The sequence below is a fragment of the Haliotis rubra genome, unplaced genomic scaffold (genome assembly GCF_003918875.1).
Source record: "Haliotis rubra isolate DU_JTF1 unplaced genomic scaffold, ASM391887v1 Scf132, whole genome shotgun sequence".
Taxonomy (NCBI): domain Eukaryota; kingdom Metazoa; phylum Mollusca; class Gastropoda; order Lepetellida; family Haliotidae; genus Haliotis; species Haliotis rubra.
In genome coordinates this window covers 832,326-845,719 of record NW_025765248.1, presented here as the reverse complement: position 1 = coordinate 845,719, position 13,394 = coordinate 832,326, and positions in this window count along the sequence as shown.

Below are 13,394 nucleotides of genomic sequence, written 5' to 3'. Positions count from 1 at the left end.
GTAAATACGACCAGTTTTGTATCAATACTGTACTGAATACTGTGTTACTGATTCATTTGGTTTCTTGTCCCTGGCGGTAGATGACCAACGCTATACCACCTTATCTGTGGATGGACGGTGGAGAGATAGACTGCCGGACATCAGCTACAAGTGGCCTGTCTTTAGCTGTACCAACATAGGCCAACGGTCATTTTACACAGGGGTCAATCAATGTTTACAGATCAAACATTCGACATTGAATTAGACCGGATGGAGATTTCAGAGAAGAGGACAATGAAATATGTTGTTCTCGTGAATCAGGTCAGAGAGGAGAAGAAGACTGGATATTCTCTTGAATCGGGATGGTAAAGTCAGGGAAGGAGAAGAAGAATGGATATTCTCTTGAATCGGGGTGGTAAAGTCAGGGAAGGGGGAGAAAATGGATATTCGCATGAATCATATTGGTAAAGTCAGGGAAGGGGAAGAAGAATGGATATTCGCATTGATCAGATTGGTAAAGTCAGGGAAGGGGGAGAAAATGGATATTCGCATGAATCATATTGGTAAAGTCAGGGAAGGGGAAGAAGAATGGATATTCGCATTGATCAGATTGGTAAAGTCAGGGAAGGGGGAGAAAATGGATATTCTCATGAATCAGATTGGTAAAGTCAGGGAAGGGGAAGAAAAATGGATATTCTCTTGAATCAGATTGGTAAAGTCAGGCAAGGAGAAGAAGAATGGATATTCGCATGAATCATCTTGGTAAAGTCAGGGAAGGGGGAGAAAATGGATATTCTTATAAATCAGATTGGTAAAGTCAGGGAAGGGGGAGAAAATGGATATTCTCTTAAATCAGGGTGGTAAAGTCAGGGAAGGGGAAGAAGAATGGATATTCGCATTGATCAGATTGGTAAAGTCAGGGAAGGGGGAGAAAATGGATATTCTCATGAATCAGATTGGTAAAGTCAGGGAAGGGGGAGAAAATGGATATTCTTTTGAATCAGGGTGGTAAAGTAAGGGAAGGGGAGAAAATGGATATTCTCTTGAATCAGATTGGTAAAGTCAGTCAAGGAGAAGAAGAATGGATATTCGCATGAATCATATTTGTAAAGTCAGGGAAGGGGGAGAAAATGGATATTCTCATGAATCAGGGTGGTAAAGTCAGGGAAGGAGAAGAAGAATGGATATTCGCATGAATCAGGTCACAAAGGACCGGAAAAAACCCCGATGGAGACCGATATTCTCATGAATGAGGTTAGTAAAAGGAAGCATGTTTCTGCCAATTACAAACCGTCAGAAAAGTCAAGGAAAAATAAGCAAAATGTTTATTCGAACAGGATTCAGGTAAGTAAAGTCAGAGAAGACGAAAAAATAGATTCCCACGAATGAGGTTAGTAAAATAATGAAATAAGACGAAGAATATATACTCATGGAAACGAATAAGAAAAAACATGAAAATACAAGTATTCCTTTGTTTATTTCCAGATTTCCACCCACAGTGCAATATAAAGCATGGACAGAAACCCGGAAAAAAGTATAGGAACACTTGCACTTTCGTGTGTTCCTTTATTCGTTTCCATGAGTGTATATTCTCATGAATCCTATCAGTGGCATAGAGTAATGATACACAAAGCATATTAAATACGGACGTATAGACATTCGTACATGTATCCATACATAAGCAACTTTTCAATACAATTTGCATTACACTTGACTCTAAACTGTGGAGTAAAAACAAATGCCTCTCAGTTAATTTTATCATGCCATTTTTAACTAACAGTACCTCAAGTTGGAGATATAATACCAAAAACATAACTGGTGCTAAGTCACCATTCAGAGAATACTTCCTCATTGTTAAAATGTTTAAAAGTAATCCAAAATGTTCAAAAAGTAATACGAATCGCATAATACACAACTGCTGGTGCTTTTAAGTGTAATTTGATTTAAAACACTTTAATATTAAGAATAATGAGTCTACACAACTGCTAATGGATATTTTATACAAGTTATCTCTGAAAAATCAATGAATTCGTGTTTTGTGGCATCAATTAACAATTTTCCAAACAGGGGCCATGTGGTTGCAAAATTATTTCTTCGTTGACTCACGTTATTGTTACATATTTATATACTTATAAATTCCCAAGTCACTTTTTTCAAACTATTGCATGAATAAAGGATGGTTAAATAGATAAAGTCAAAATTAACCAGAATTCTTTCCATTTGAATTTACATTTAAAAAGTCTTTCTCGGTAATATTCGGTTTCGCCATCTCAGTTTACATGCACTGTTGGACACTTTATATTCAGGTGTGGACATTGTTTAACGTCGACATCGTAGTAACATTTAAACTTATGTCCAATAGTATTTATCTTTATTACAAGTTATATATTTCTTCTGTTTGGAGAAAGGTCCGCAGTACTTTGTCTTCAAGCCCAGTTTCACCAGACTCAGTTGCTTGAATAGGAGCATTGTTTTCTTAGTAAAAGTTTGAAAATAAAATAGTTCTAATTGCAGCTCTATCGTCAAAGAAAAACGTGCCTTCTCGATCACCAACTGGCTTCCATCTGTAGAATGTGCAGTATTGTGGAATATCATGCAGTATATATAGTTTCGTTCAACTTAAAATGAAGATCCGAGTTTCTTTTGCAATTATGCGTTGCTTTGATACACATTTTCTTATATTGGCTTCATATCTCTTTAAAGATGAATAGATCTGTGTGCAATTATGCGTTGCTTTGATAAACATTTTCTTACATTGGCTTTATATCTCTTTAAAGATGAATAGATCTGAAAGTCTTCGAACAGATAATCATGGCCAGGGTGGCGTAGTAGAAATGTAAAGTAACAATCATTGAAAAGTGGGAAAGGGGTATGGAGTTTCCTATCTTGTAAAACTTGACATAAAATATTGCAATGAAGTGAACTATGTATACGCTTTTGGTTGTATTCAAAAATATATTATTCAAGAAGTGTTTACGCCACTACGATATATAAGCAAAAGAGTGAGTGAGTTTAGTTTTACGCCGCTTTTAGCAATATTCCAGCAATATCAGGCATGGGACACCAGAAAGGGCTTCACACATTGTACCCATGTGGGGAATCGAACCCGGGTCTTCGGCGTGACGAGGGAACGCTTTAACCACTAGGCTACCCAACCGCCCTGATATAAGCAACAGAAAGAGAACTGCAGACCGGACTGTCACGGTCTACAGACATCTGATTCAGATCCGGAAGTGCAAAGAGGTTGTGGAAACTTGCTACACTATATCCTGAAACCTTTGCTGACATCGCTTGCACAATATCAATCATCTGTACAGTCTAAATACAGAGCGTCATTGCGAAAGAATACCGCCTTGACTATAGTCAGTATCAAATTTTCATGTTTGGCAAAACATGATTCTCACTATATGTTGCACTCTACTACTGTGGGCGTCACTGGGCGCCACTACTCTGAATGTGGGCGTCAGAAATTATAGATACTGTAACTGTTGATTTCCACGACCATTAAGTTAGTTCATGTGATGTAATAACTTTACACATCATATATATTACTGTAATCTTCATATCATGGTGAAATAAAGAATATCTTTCTATCATCTGGTTCAACTCCGCACAGCTATATTTCATTGCTAGTCGTCACGATTATTCTTCTCGGTGCAATGAGTCGATGAGTTTGGTTTGATGACCCGTTTTGACCACTATTTTAGAAGTTTATGAGGCAGACAATCTCGACGTGATGCAAGTCTGGGACCTTGCCTGTTTGGTCAAACTCCTGACCACGAAATGAAATCATGGCTTTCCGGAATTCTTACCACCGATTATAGATTTCTGGCACGTCCCAAAGAAGAATTATATGTTAGTTTGAAGTTCAACGCTGCACTCAGGAATACTCCAGCTACATGAAAGCGGCTTTCCAATAATGGAGTCTGGTTCAGACAATCCAGTGATTGATCATATAAATGAATACCGACGTAAAGATCGATAACACAGCAAGTGAGCTTCTTTTGTGTATACAATTGGTGAAACAGAAGAAATCCATATTTCCGGGCAAGCAATCTTGATGAGGCGGCCATACGTTCAGTATGTGAATCAAGGCTTACAGTCACCATAACTCATACCCAACAGGTTATACATGTGGTTTAGTTTAAGACCCTATCATCTGTACACATCACAGAGTGTATGTATGCTCAATCCGCTTTCTGATATGTGGCTAATCCCCAATTACGACTTGTTTCACAGAATAATTGGCCTTCCTGGCCTTGTGTCCGAGCTATCAGTACTGATCTTCGCGTCCGCGCGCCATATTTATTCATGGGCTAGCTTTTAGTATAACCCAAGCTTCGGGCTGTCGGGACGTTCGAACAAGGCCCTATTTTCATTCCTGAGGGATTTGGACTTGATCGACAGCAAGGGAAAACAAACTTCCATTTTAGATCTGACGGCTTGGCCGATGTAATTGCGTTGGTGTTTGGGAATAAAGGTATTCTGTTACATACATATGTTTTACGATTAGTTGATATTGGCGTTCGATGGCAGTTACCTCCCTTCATACTGCATCCCCGTGAGTGGTGTTTCGTCCACCGATGTGCACACTGTTGGGGATTTGAGTCGACACGAGACTGACATGACTGTCAGTTGTCGGAAGCTACAGACAGACACGTTGTCTGGGAGATCAGGCGTAGATATGATGCCGTGGTTGATGTAGCTGCAGGGGTGATTTGTGTTGCAGATGGGGCAGCAGATCATAGTATTATGTTGTCGATTCTTGATAATGCATATATGAAAATGTCCATATGATTATGAATTATGCCTACAGAAGACACGGTGGGACTGGAACACTTATAGAACACGGAGCGGTGGAATAGCCTAGTGGTTAAAGCGTTCGCTCGTCACGCCGAAGACCCGGGTTCGATTCCCCACATGGGCACAATGTGTGAAGCCCATTTCTGGTGTCCCCCGCCGTGACATCGCTGGAATATTGCTAAAAGCGGCATAAAATCATGCTCACTCACTCGCTCACTTATAGAACACATATTTCCGTAGTCGTTGACCGCTGTGAAACAAAAACAGTTGGAACCAAATGTCCTGATACATTATTTCCAGTTCTGTCCGTTAGGGACCGCCTCCGTGGTGTAGTCGTTAGAGCGTCCGCCCGGAGAGCGGAAGGTCGCGGGTTCGATCACCGACCGCGTCATACCAAAACACGTTAAAATATGGTACTTGTTGGTCCCTGCCTGGCGCTCGGCATTAATGGGTACAACAAGGACTAGTCGGCTCGGAGTCAGTATAATGTGTCTGAGTGGGGTATTCATGCTTCACTGCGGCATGGTATCTCAGTGGGCTAGCACTATAAAACCAGCCTAAGTCTGGGCTAGTACAAGCAGCTGCACATACCCATAGACATGCATGCACGTCGTCATATGAGCGAAATATTCTCAAGCACGACGTTAAACCCAATTTCACCTCACCACCTCTGTCCGGTAGGGGTTCCTGGTTGCAAAGCAACCTCTGCAAGTCATTACAGGTGATCAAATTGTTCTGGTGGTCTACGAAGGCTTGGTTGATTGCAAATCCTGCACTAGGGGTTGATGGGTCCCGTTCCGCAAAACGACCGCAGCGCTAATATGATCTTAGTTTCCATGCTTTAACATGGCAGTGTTAGTGCTAGTGTCGCTCTGTGAGTATGTCAGCCTGGTTTCACGCCGAAACAGAAGTTTTCTATGTCATCACGTTCATCTGAAAGCGGAAATTGGATGAGACAAACCACACAGTGAAAACATGCGTTTAGACCCCGAACACAAACCTAAACACGTCCCCGTCCCTTAATACTGACAGGTGAAGGATAGTGATCAAATGCTAAGGGTGCTTAAAGTGTGAATGACGAAAAGACGGGGTTCCGTATATACCCTTCACGTTCATTGAAGGTAATTTATTAAGAGGTCGTTAGCTACATTTTGTTTCAGTGAGGTTCAAAGCTACTCACTCACTCACTCACTCACTATGATTTCAACTTAGACTCCAACCCAAATAACTGTAATGTTGATCTCTTTTACTGACTGTGGCGTAAGACAACATTCATTCATTATGTTCATTTTTGCGTTATCATATGGCGCTCCGACAATGAACACATAACGTCACACATATCAGTTCAATGACCCCCGTATGCTTGTAGGTCCTAAAGGTTACTTCTACTCACGCTCCACTAATTTGAACATATATGATCTGATTGTAATTGCACCCCATCAGTCGCAAACCAAGTAACGTCAGGTTCATTAAGCTCAATTTGTGGCAGCATTAACGTCTCCAGCTCGAAGCTATACCCTTAATACCACTCAACACTTAGCGTCAGCTTTCTTTTACTACCAGGTCAGCTTGTTCGGACTTAACAACGACAGAGTTCTGGAACCTGTTTAATCCAGACAAGTGGGACCGGTTAAACGGACTTCCGCTAGAACCGGAAATGGAGTAAACCACGGCCACATTTATTCTATCCCTGTGTAGTGGTAATAAATGTGAATAACGACATCGGATGTGACTAAGTAGGTTTACGTTCTCCTAGAGATGGCTGAATTAAACTTTCATTTTATTCAATTCATCAAACAGAATTAGTTTGTAGTGCGGTGTGTCAGCTTGTCGGCGAAAGAAACAGAGGGCGAAGGCGTCGGGTAGCCCACGAGCTCAGGGCGAATCTTGTGTTCGGATAGGTAACCACCATAAATAAGCAAACTGACATACGTCCATTACCTTACTGTCCAATTCTGAACCTAATTCTTACATTAACCGTCCACTTCCTTAGTGAGATCATACGCCTGCCTATTTTGCAAAAATAAGCCCTACCCGACCTTCTGCTGTTCTGCTTCAATTTCTTCAGCTCTACTTCCACGTCTACGCCTCTTCTTCAACTTCTGAAGCGTCTACAGCTGTACTTCCACGTCTACACCTCTTTTTCAACTTGTGCAGCTCTACTTCCACGTCTGCAGCGCTGCTTCCACGTCTAAATCTCTTCTAACACTGATCTCTCACGTCTGCTGTTCTAATTCCACTTCTGCAGCTATATTAACACTTCCCCACTTCCACTTCTGCAGTTCTACTTCCACGTCCGCAACCCTGTTTCCACTAATGCAGCACTACTTCCACTTCTGCAGCTCCATTTCCACTTCTCTATTTCCACCTCTTCAGTTCTACATCCACTTTTACAGTTCTACTTCTATTTCTGCAGCTCCACTTCCTCGTCTGCAACTCTGCTTCCACTTCTGTAGCTCTTCTTCCACTTCTGTTTGTGAACTTCCACTAATGCAACGAGGTCTCTTCTTTCGCTTATGCAGTAAGGTGCCTACTTCCACTCTTGCTGCAGGAGAGAATATGGTTTTATGCACCTTATAGCAATATTCCAGCAACAGAGGAATGTGCATTGATTGTCAGCTCAGAGTGCTAACAGTGATCCATTCGCAAATGAAACAGACACCAGAAAAACCGACATGCGATTCCATGCCCCAAAGGAAACATGAGAAGGTAAACCGGATGTGATGCATGTACGGCACATTCATTGTTTGGTGTGAATTCGTTTCATTTCAAACAACTCTCCGAAAATGATTTTTTACATCTGTCATCAAAACGTTCGCAGAGAGGTTTCTAGCGATAAGAGATTCGTTGGTCGATATTTGCCTCAATGAAATTCATCGAAATAGTTGGAACCTCTTCTTGTGATTGAAAAACGCAGTGTCATTTTTAACTCTTTTGTACTCTGCTCATCCCTAAACCTCAAAATATATAGCCTTCAATATAAGAGCTGGTGCTTACAGATAATTACATGCAAAAAATATATCTACTTTGCTTATGACTTCCTCGTTCATTTCATATATTTTGAAAGCAGTAATTTGTGTTGAGTCGATATTGCGTGTCTACTCTGACGTCCGCGCGATGCAAGTTCCCTGCTTTGAATGCTGTCTTCATGTGATGCCCGTCATCGTGGTATTACATTGGGGGTTGCAATTTCGGATTTGTCACTCCGTTGTGCTGGAACGGGTTTCCTGCGTTTGAATAAATGAACTGTTATTAGTAAAGATCTTACGCGAGAGTTTGGCGAGATTTGGACAAATGTCACCTTGACCTTCAGTTGATCGACGTAAACGATCAATCTAAATTCAGGAACGGACATTTGTATATATCTTTTAGTCCGTGCTTAATGTCCTCTTCTTGTCATCGCAAACTTGCTGTTAAAGTGCACTTTCTGTGTCTAATGTATCACTATTACGCGGCCGATTTATTTCAGCTAAATATCATGTATGATATTAATGGATATTTTCTTCGCTGTATGGACATCAGGCGTATTTATGGTATGTTTAGACTTTAACCTTGAATATTTGTTGTTTGTTTTACTTATAATAAGATTCCTTGTACGTCAAAGTTAATTATAAGTGGGTGAAGCTGTTTTCAGCAGAAATATGATGTGTCATCTTAGTGTGGGCGGAAAGTGCCGGTCCCAAAGACTAGGAGCGACTAAACACTTATAGTAATATTAACAATGATTATTTATGGTGCACTTGTGCCAAGAACCATCACATGACATAGCCTGGCTGCAGTTATCAAACGTACATAATGATCAAATGCTTCCGTTTCCCTTTTATGACTAATCTATATTTCTACCAACTTCACTGTATGGAAATAGTACGCATTTATGTTGTTTTACCACGAATATTTGTTGTTTTAACTTTATAATAACATTTTGTTCGTATGTATAAGTTAAGGGCCATTATATCTGCCTTCAGCGGCATTATGGTATGTCATCTCAGCGTGGGAGGAAATGGCTGGTCGCAACGACAACAAGTCAATAATAATGAATATTTTGGGTGAACCTTTGCCCAAGATCATTACATGACAGCCTGGCCGCAATTATCAACCTAACATAATGTTTCCCTATTATGACAAAGTAAAGTTTGTACCCACCTCCCTGTTTTCAAAACGACGACCTGGTAAGACCGGCATATGACCATATACGGTTTTAATGAAATCATTGCCCGAGGTATCACGAAGTAGCGTAATTAACCGAAGTTCCCCGACAGGTACAGGAATAAGCCGAGTTGGTCCGAATGTATGTAACTACTGACAAGTGTGTTCGAGTCCCCTTCAAATTCCACAAATGGACTCCGGGGCCCCGGGGTCATGATAGAGGCATATTTATTCGGCTGATAATTCCTCCTAGTCCAGTATCCCCAGTGCAGGTGGCCGAATAACTGTTACAATTCAAGTATTTATCCTTCTCGCCAGAAAGCGCAAACTAAGTCCGCAGTAATAGCCGTTCGATCATAATTGTGTTCTATATTCATTTTCGAACATCGATTCCAACTCCGGACAGTTCGGAGAGTCACTTTAGCAGGATTGGTGAGTTATTTCTAGAAATGTCTGACGAGGCACTCGTCCCGCCAGTTGTCGTCAAGTCTCGAGTATGATTGTATAAAGGGCGATAACCCTTGTTCAGTCAGAGAGCGCATGGTACAATAACAAACTACCAAAGAGATTTCGGTGATATATACAAAATTGGGCCACGTTACCATAAACGAAATTGTTAAATTACAGGCGACTTGCCAATAAATTACCCGCGACTTGACGCGTTGCTAGGGTGTTCGTGAGAAAGGTTCTTGTTAGACTCGAGAAGAAGGCTTTGACGAGAGGGTGCGACAAAAACATGCAATTTGTGCAGGCAATGGCGGAAGACAGCAAGACGATGTCAATCAGACCTCAAGTGTACCAGAGAGGACGGTAATGAAAATCTTCCAAACTTATCTGTCAGGTGGTCGGGTAAATAATGGCCGCAGTCTGGCGGTGGTCTGGGAGGGAAACGATGGCACTATCAACAACTGACCACAGACTCTCTTTCTCTTGGACAAATAGCCAATGAAAGCAACCATTGACCATTATGTCCTTGACATTTGTTGTGGGCAGACGAACTAACAATGCGCATGTGAAATGTGTAAAACTACATAATACAGTTCCATTTAAAAATAATGAGAAAGTGAGTGAGTTTTGAGCTTTTAGCAATACTTCAGCAATATCACGGCGGGGGACACCAGAAACGCGCTTCACACATTGTACCCATCTGGGGAATCGAATCCGGATCTACGGTGTGAAGAGCGAACGCCGTAACCACTAAGCTACCCGACCGCCCCTTTAAAATAACAGTGTATACATCACGCCATGGTGGGCGTTGGGGTAATCTAGTGGTAGAGGCGTTCGCTCTTCACGCCGATTCCCCATATATATGGGCACTTTTTGTGAAGCCCCATTTCTGGTGTCCCCCGTCGTGATATTGCTGGAATATTGATAAAAGCGGAGTAAAACCTTACTCACTCACTCACTCACTCACTCACGCCGATGGTGTATACCAACATTTATTACCCACTTGGTTCTCGGTAAACAGGTAGCATACTAAACCGTTACCGGACATGCAATAACATGCAATAACGTTTTAGCTTTATCCTACTACTTCTATTTCACTCTTCCCTAAGCTTGATTAGAGTCATAAATAGGAATGGATACCATGTAGGTTTATTCATTGTTTACATGATTTATTGGCATAAATGCATAAATATCATGATTTACACACACATTACACACAATTTAATGAACCAGGGCACTGATCCACAAAACGTTCGTACCGCTACCACATCCGCAAGTGATAAACCATAGAGTTACGACAGGTCGTAACGTAACGAACGCTTTGTGGAGAGGAGTGATAATGAATAATTCAATATTACCTATCTGATCAATTAGGAACATTAATAGCATGACAATGACAATCAGGCCTAAACCATGTATACTGAATACTCAAAAATCTAACTGTATGGGTCCTGGACCCTGATCCACATAACGTTCGTAGCGCTGCGACATTTGAACCCATTGATTAACTATAGAGTTACGACAGGTCGTAACGTTACGAACGCCTTGTGGATAGGGACCATATCCACAATGCGTTCATAACACTTCGTCATTTGTAAGCCAATGATATAGCATAGGGTTACGATAGGTCGTAACGTTACGAATGCTTTGTTGATCGGGAGCCTGGACAGGAAAACAGCTTCTAATGTGCCAGAGCCTGTACATCAAGAATTTCCATTTTGGAAGTTATTTATTTAACAATACAGAATGATATGGAATGATATCCATACATTTGATGAAACACGTGAAGATCCGGGATAGATCCCATGCTTGTCGCAAGACTTGCTGATTTGGTTGACACATGTCATCATAACCCAGTTACTTAGATCGACGTCCATGCTGTTGATCACTCGATTGTCTGGTCCAGGCTCGATTAATTACAGATCGCCTCATATAGCTGGAATATTGCTGAGTGCGGAGTTAAACAAGAAACAAAGAAAACAAAACTTTTGATGAAAGAACTGTAATTGATTTTTTTAACATTTATAACTAGAATCATATTTATTAAATTTATCACAGATGTAGAATCGGGCTCTCTTCAACACCTTGCTGCTGGTCGAGTTGCTACTTTCACTTTTAAAATCCAGCCCTCATGAAAGGACATACTCTCAAGCTAATGATGTGAAAAGCTACTTCTTAACATTCTGAGGCGCACTCTTATCATAACTCAAGCTGATGGTTTAAAACCCAACTTCTTTTCTTTCTGAAACGTTCTCTGGTCCTATTTCAAGCTGATGGTGTGAAAACTACTTTTTGACATTCTGAGGCGCACTCTTATCATAACTCAAGCTGATGGTCTAAAACCCAACTTCTTTTCTTTCTGAAACGTTCTCTGGTCCTATTTCAAGCTGATTGTGTGAAAACCTACTTGTTAACATTGTGAAGGTTACTCAAGTCATATCTCAAGCATGTGTGTAAAAACCTGATCGTTAACTTGCCTACCGATTGTCTAAAAAAATGTTTTCCTTCTGTAGCTCAAGCCGATGGTATAAAACTACTTGTTATCCTTCGGAAGCTAACTCCAGGCATACCTCAAGCTGATAACATAAACGTACCACTTGACGACTACTTCGGCTTTTAAGGGTCTTGACATTTCTGTACAATCGTTGAGGTCTCCCAGTCCAATTACATGATTACTTGCCTTCTTTATGACTTCTTATTAGCGGCCGGAAGTAATGATATTAACTTAACATAGTGTAGTTAATGCACTTAGGCCCCGAGTGTTTCGTCTTCCATAGTATAGGGTCTGTGGCGAACTATTTAAGCAAATGTAGGGTTGATAAGGAAATTGTTGTCTTTGTCCGGTCAAGTGAAGCTTACTCTGCGCCAAGGAACTCTTCTCTTCCCTTGACAGAAAAACTATAATTACACGCCTGATTGAGTCCGCCATTCATCATTGTTTTATCTCGGGGAAACGCAGACATTGCTAAAATAGACGTCTCTCATACAGTCGATCCACCCAAGGTCAGAGAACAATCTGATTTAAAGGTAATGCAGAGGTTACAGCCTCAATTGCTCTCTTTACCAAGGCAATTTTCTACCTAGTTGAAGACGCGGCGCAGGAAATATATACATATGGTAATAGGTCCTGTGTCAAGGCAAATGAAAGGATTCAAAGCTAATAGCAATGCGTGCACCGGGAGCTGGGTTGTCTAGGCATCTGCAGCTTGTTCTGTGGAGATGCTTTCATTAGCTTTCAGGGTAGCTGTCACGGGTTCGATTCTCGATTGCTTACCAGTTATGTGTTTTGGTCTCTCTGAACCACTGCTATGCCCGTGTCCCTCACGGTGATATTGCTAGACTAAAGCCATACTTACTATGTGGTCAAAGTTACGGCATCTTGACGGTGTGACCTGGGTCGGTCCATGAAGTGGTACAGAAATGGAGTTAGATGGACACAGTTTTTAAATCGATTTTATTATAGATCAAGCCCAGAGTACGCGGATCCAGGGGAACGGGGACGACCCAGTGGGGATTACTGGGCGCTGCGCAAGGCTTTCCAAAGATGTATGCATTTTTAGGCCTTTTTGCAGAGCGTTCTCCTTTTCGCTTGTCGTTATTGTTGTATCACCCACTCTTTTTGGGAGAAAAAGATTTTGGTCGTTCGCTTTGATATTGGATAGACTCCACATATGCCAGTGGAAGGCTTTGAATAAGACAAACCTACAAATCTGTAGAAACGTTGCAGACTGAAATAGCATCCCCCTGCGGCTAAAGAATACCTAGCGGTGTTGTGGAGTGGATTGTGTTTAGTTTTACGCCGCCTTTACCATTTTTCCAGCAACATCACGGCGGATGTTGTGGAGAAGTACCTGTAAGTCACCTGAAGTCACGTGTATGTTGTATACAGACGGTGAATTGAAGATTGTATCTTTCAAGTTGACAAAAAAAACTGTTTTGTTTCTAGGAAGGCAAAAAGAAATTTAACATTTCATTGTTAAATAGCCACTGTTCAAGTTATCAACCGCCAGGAACCTACC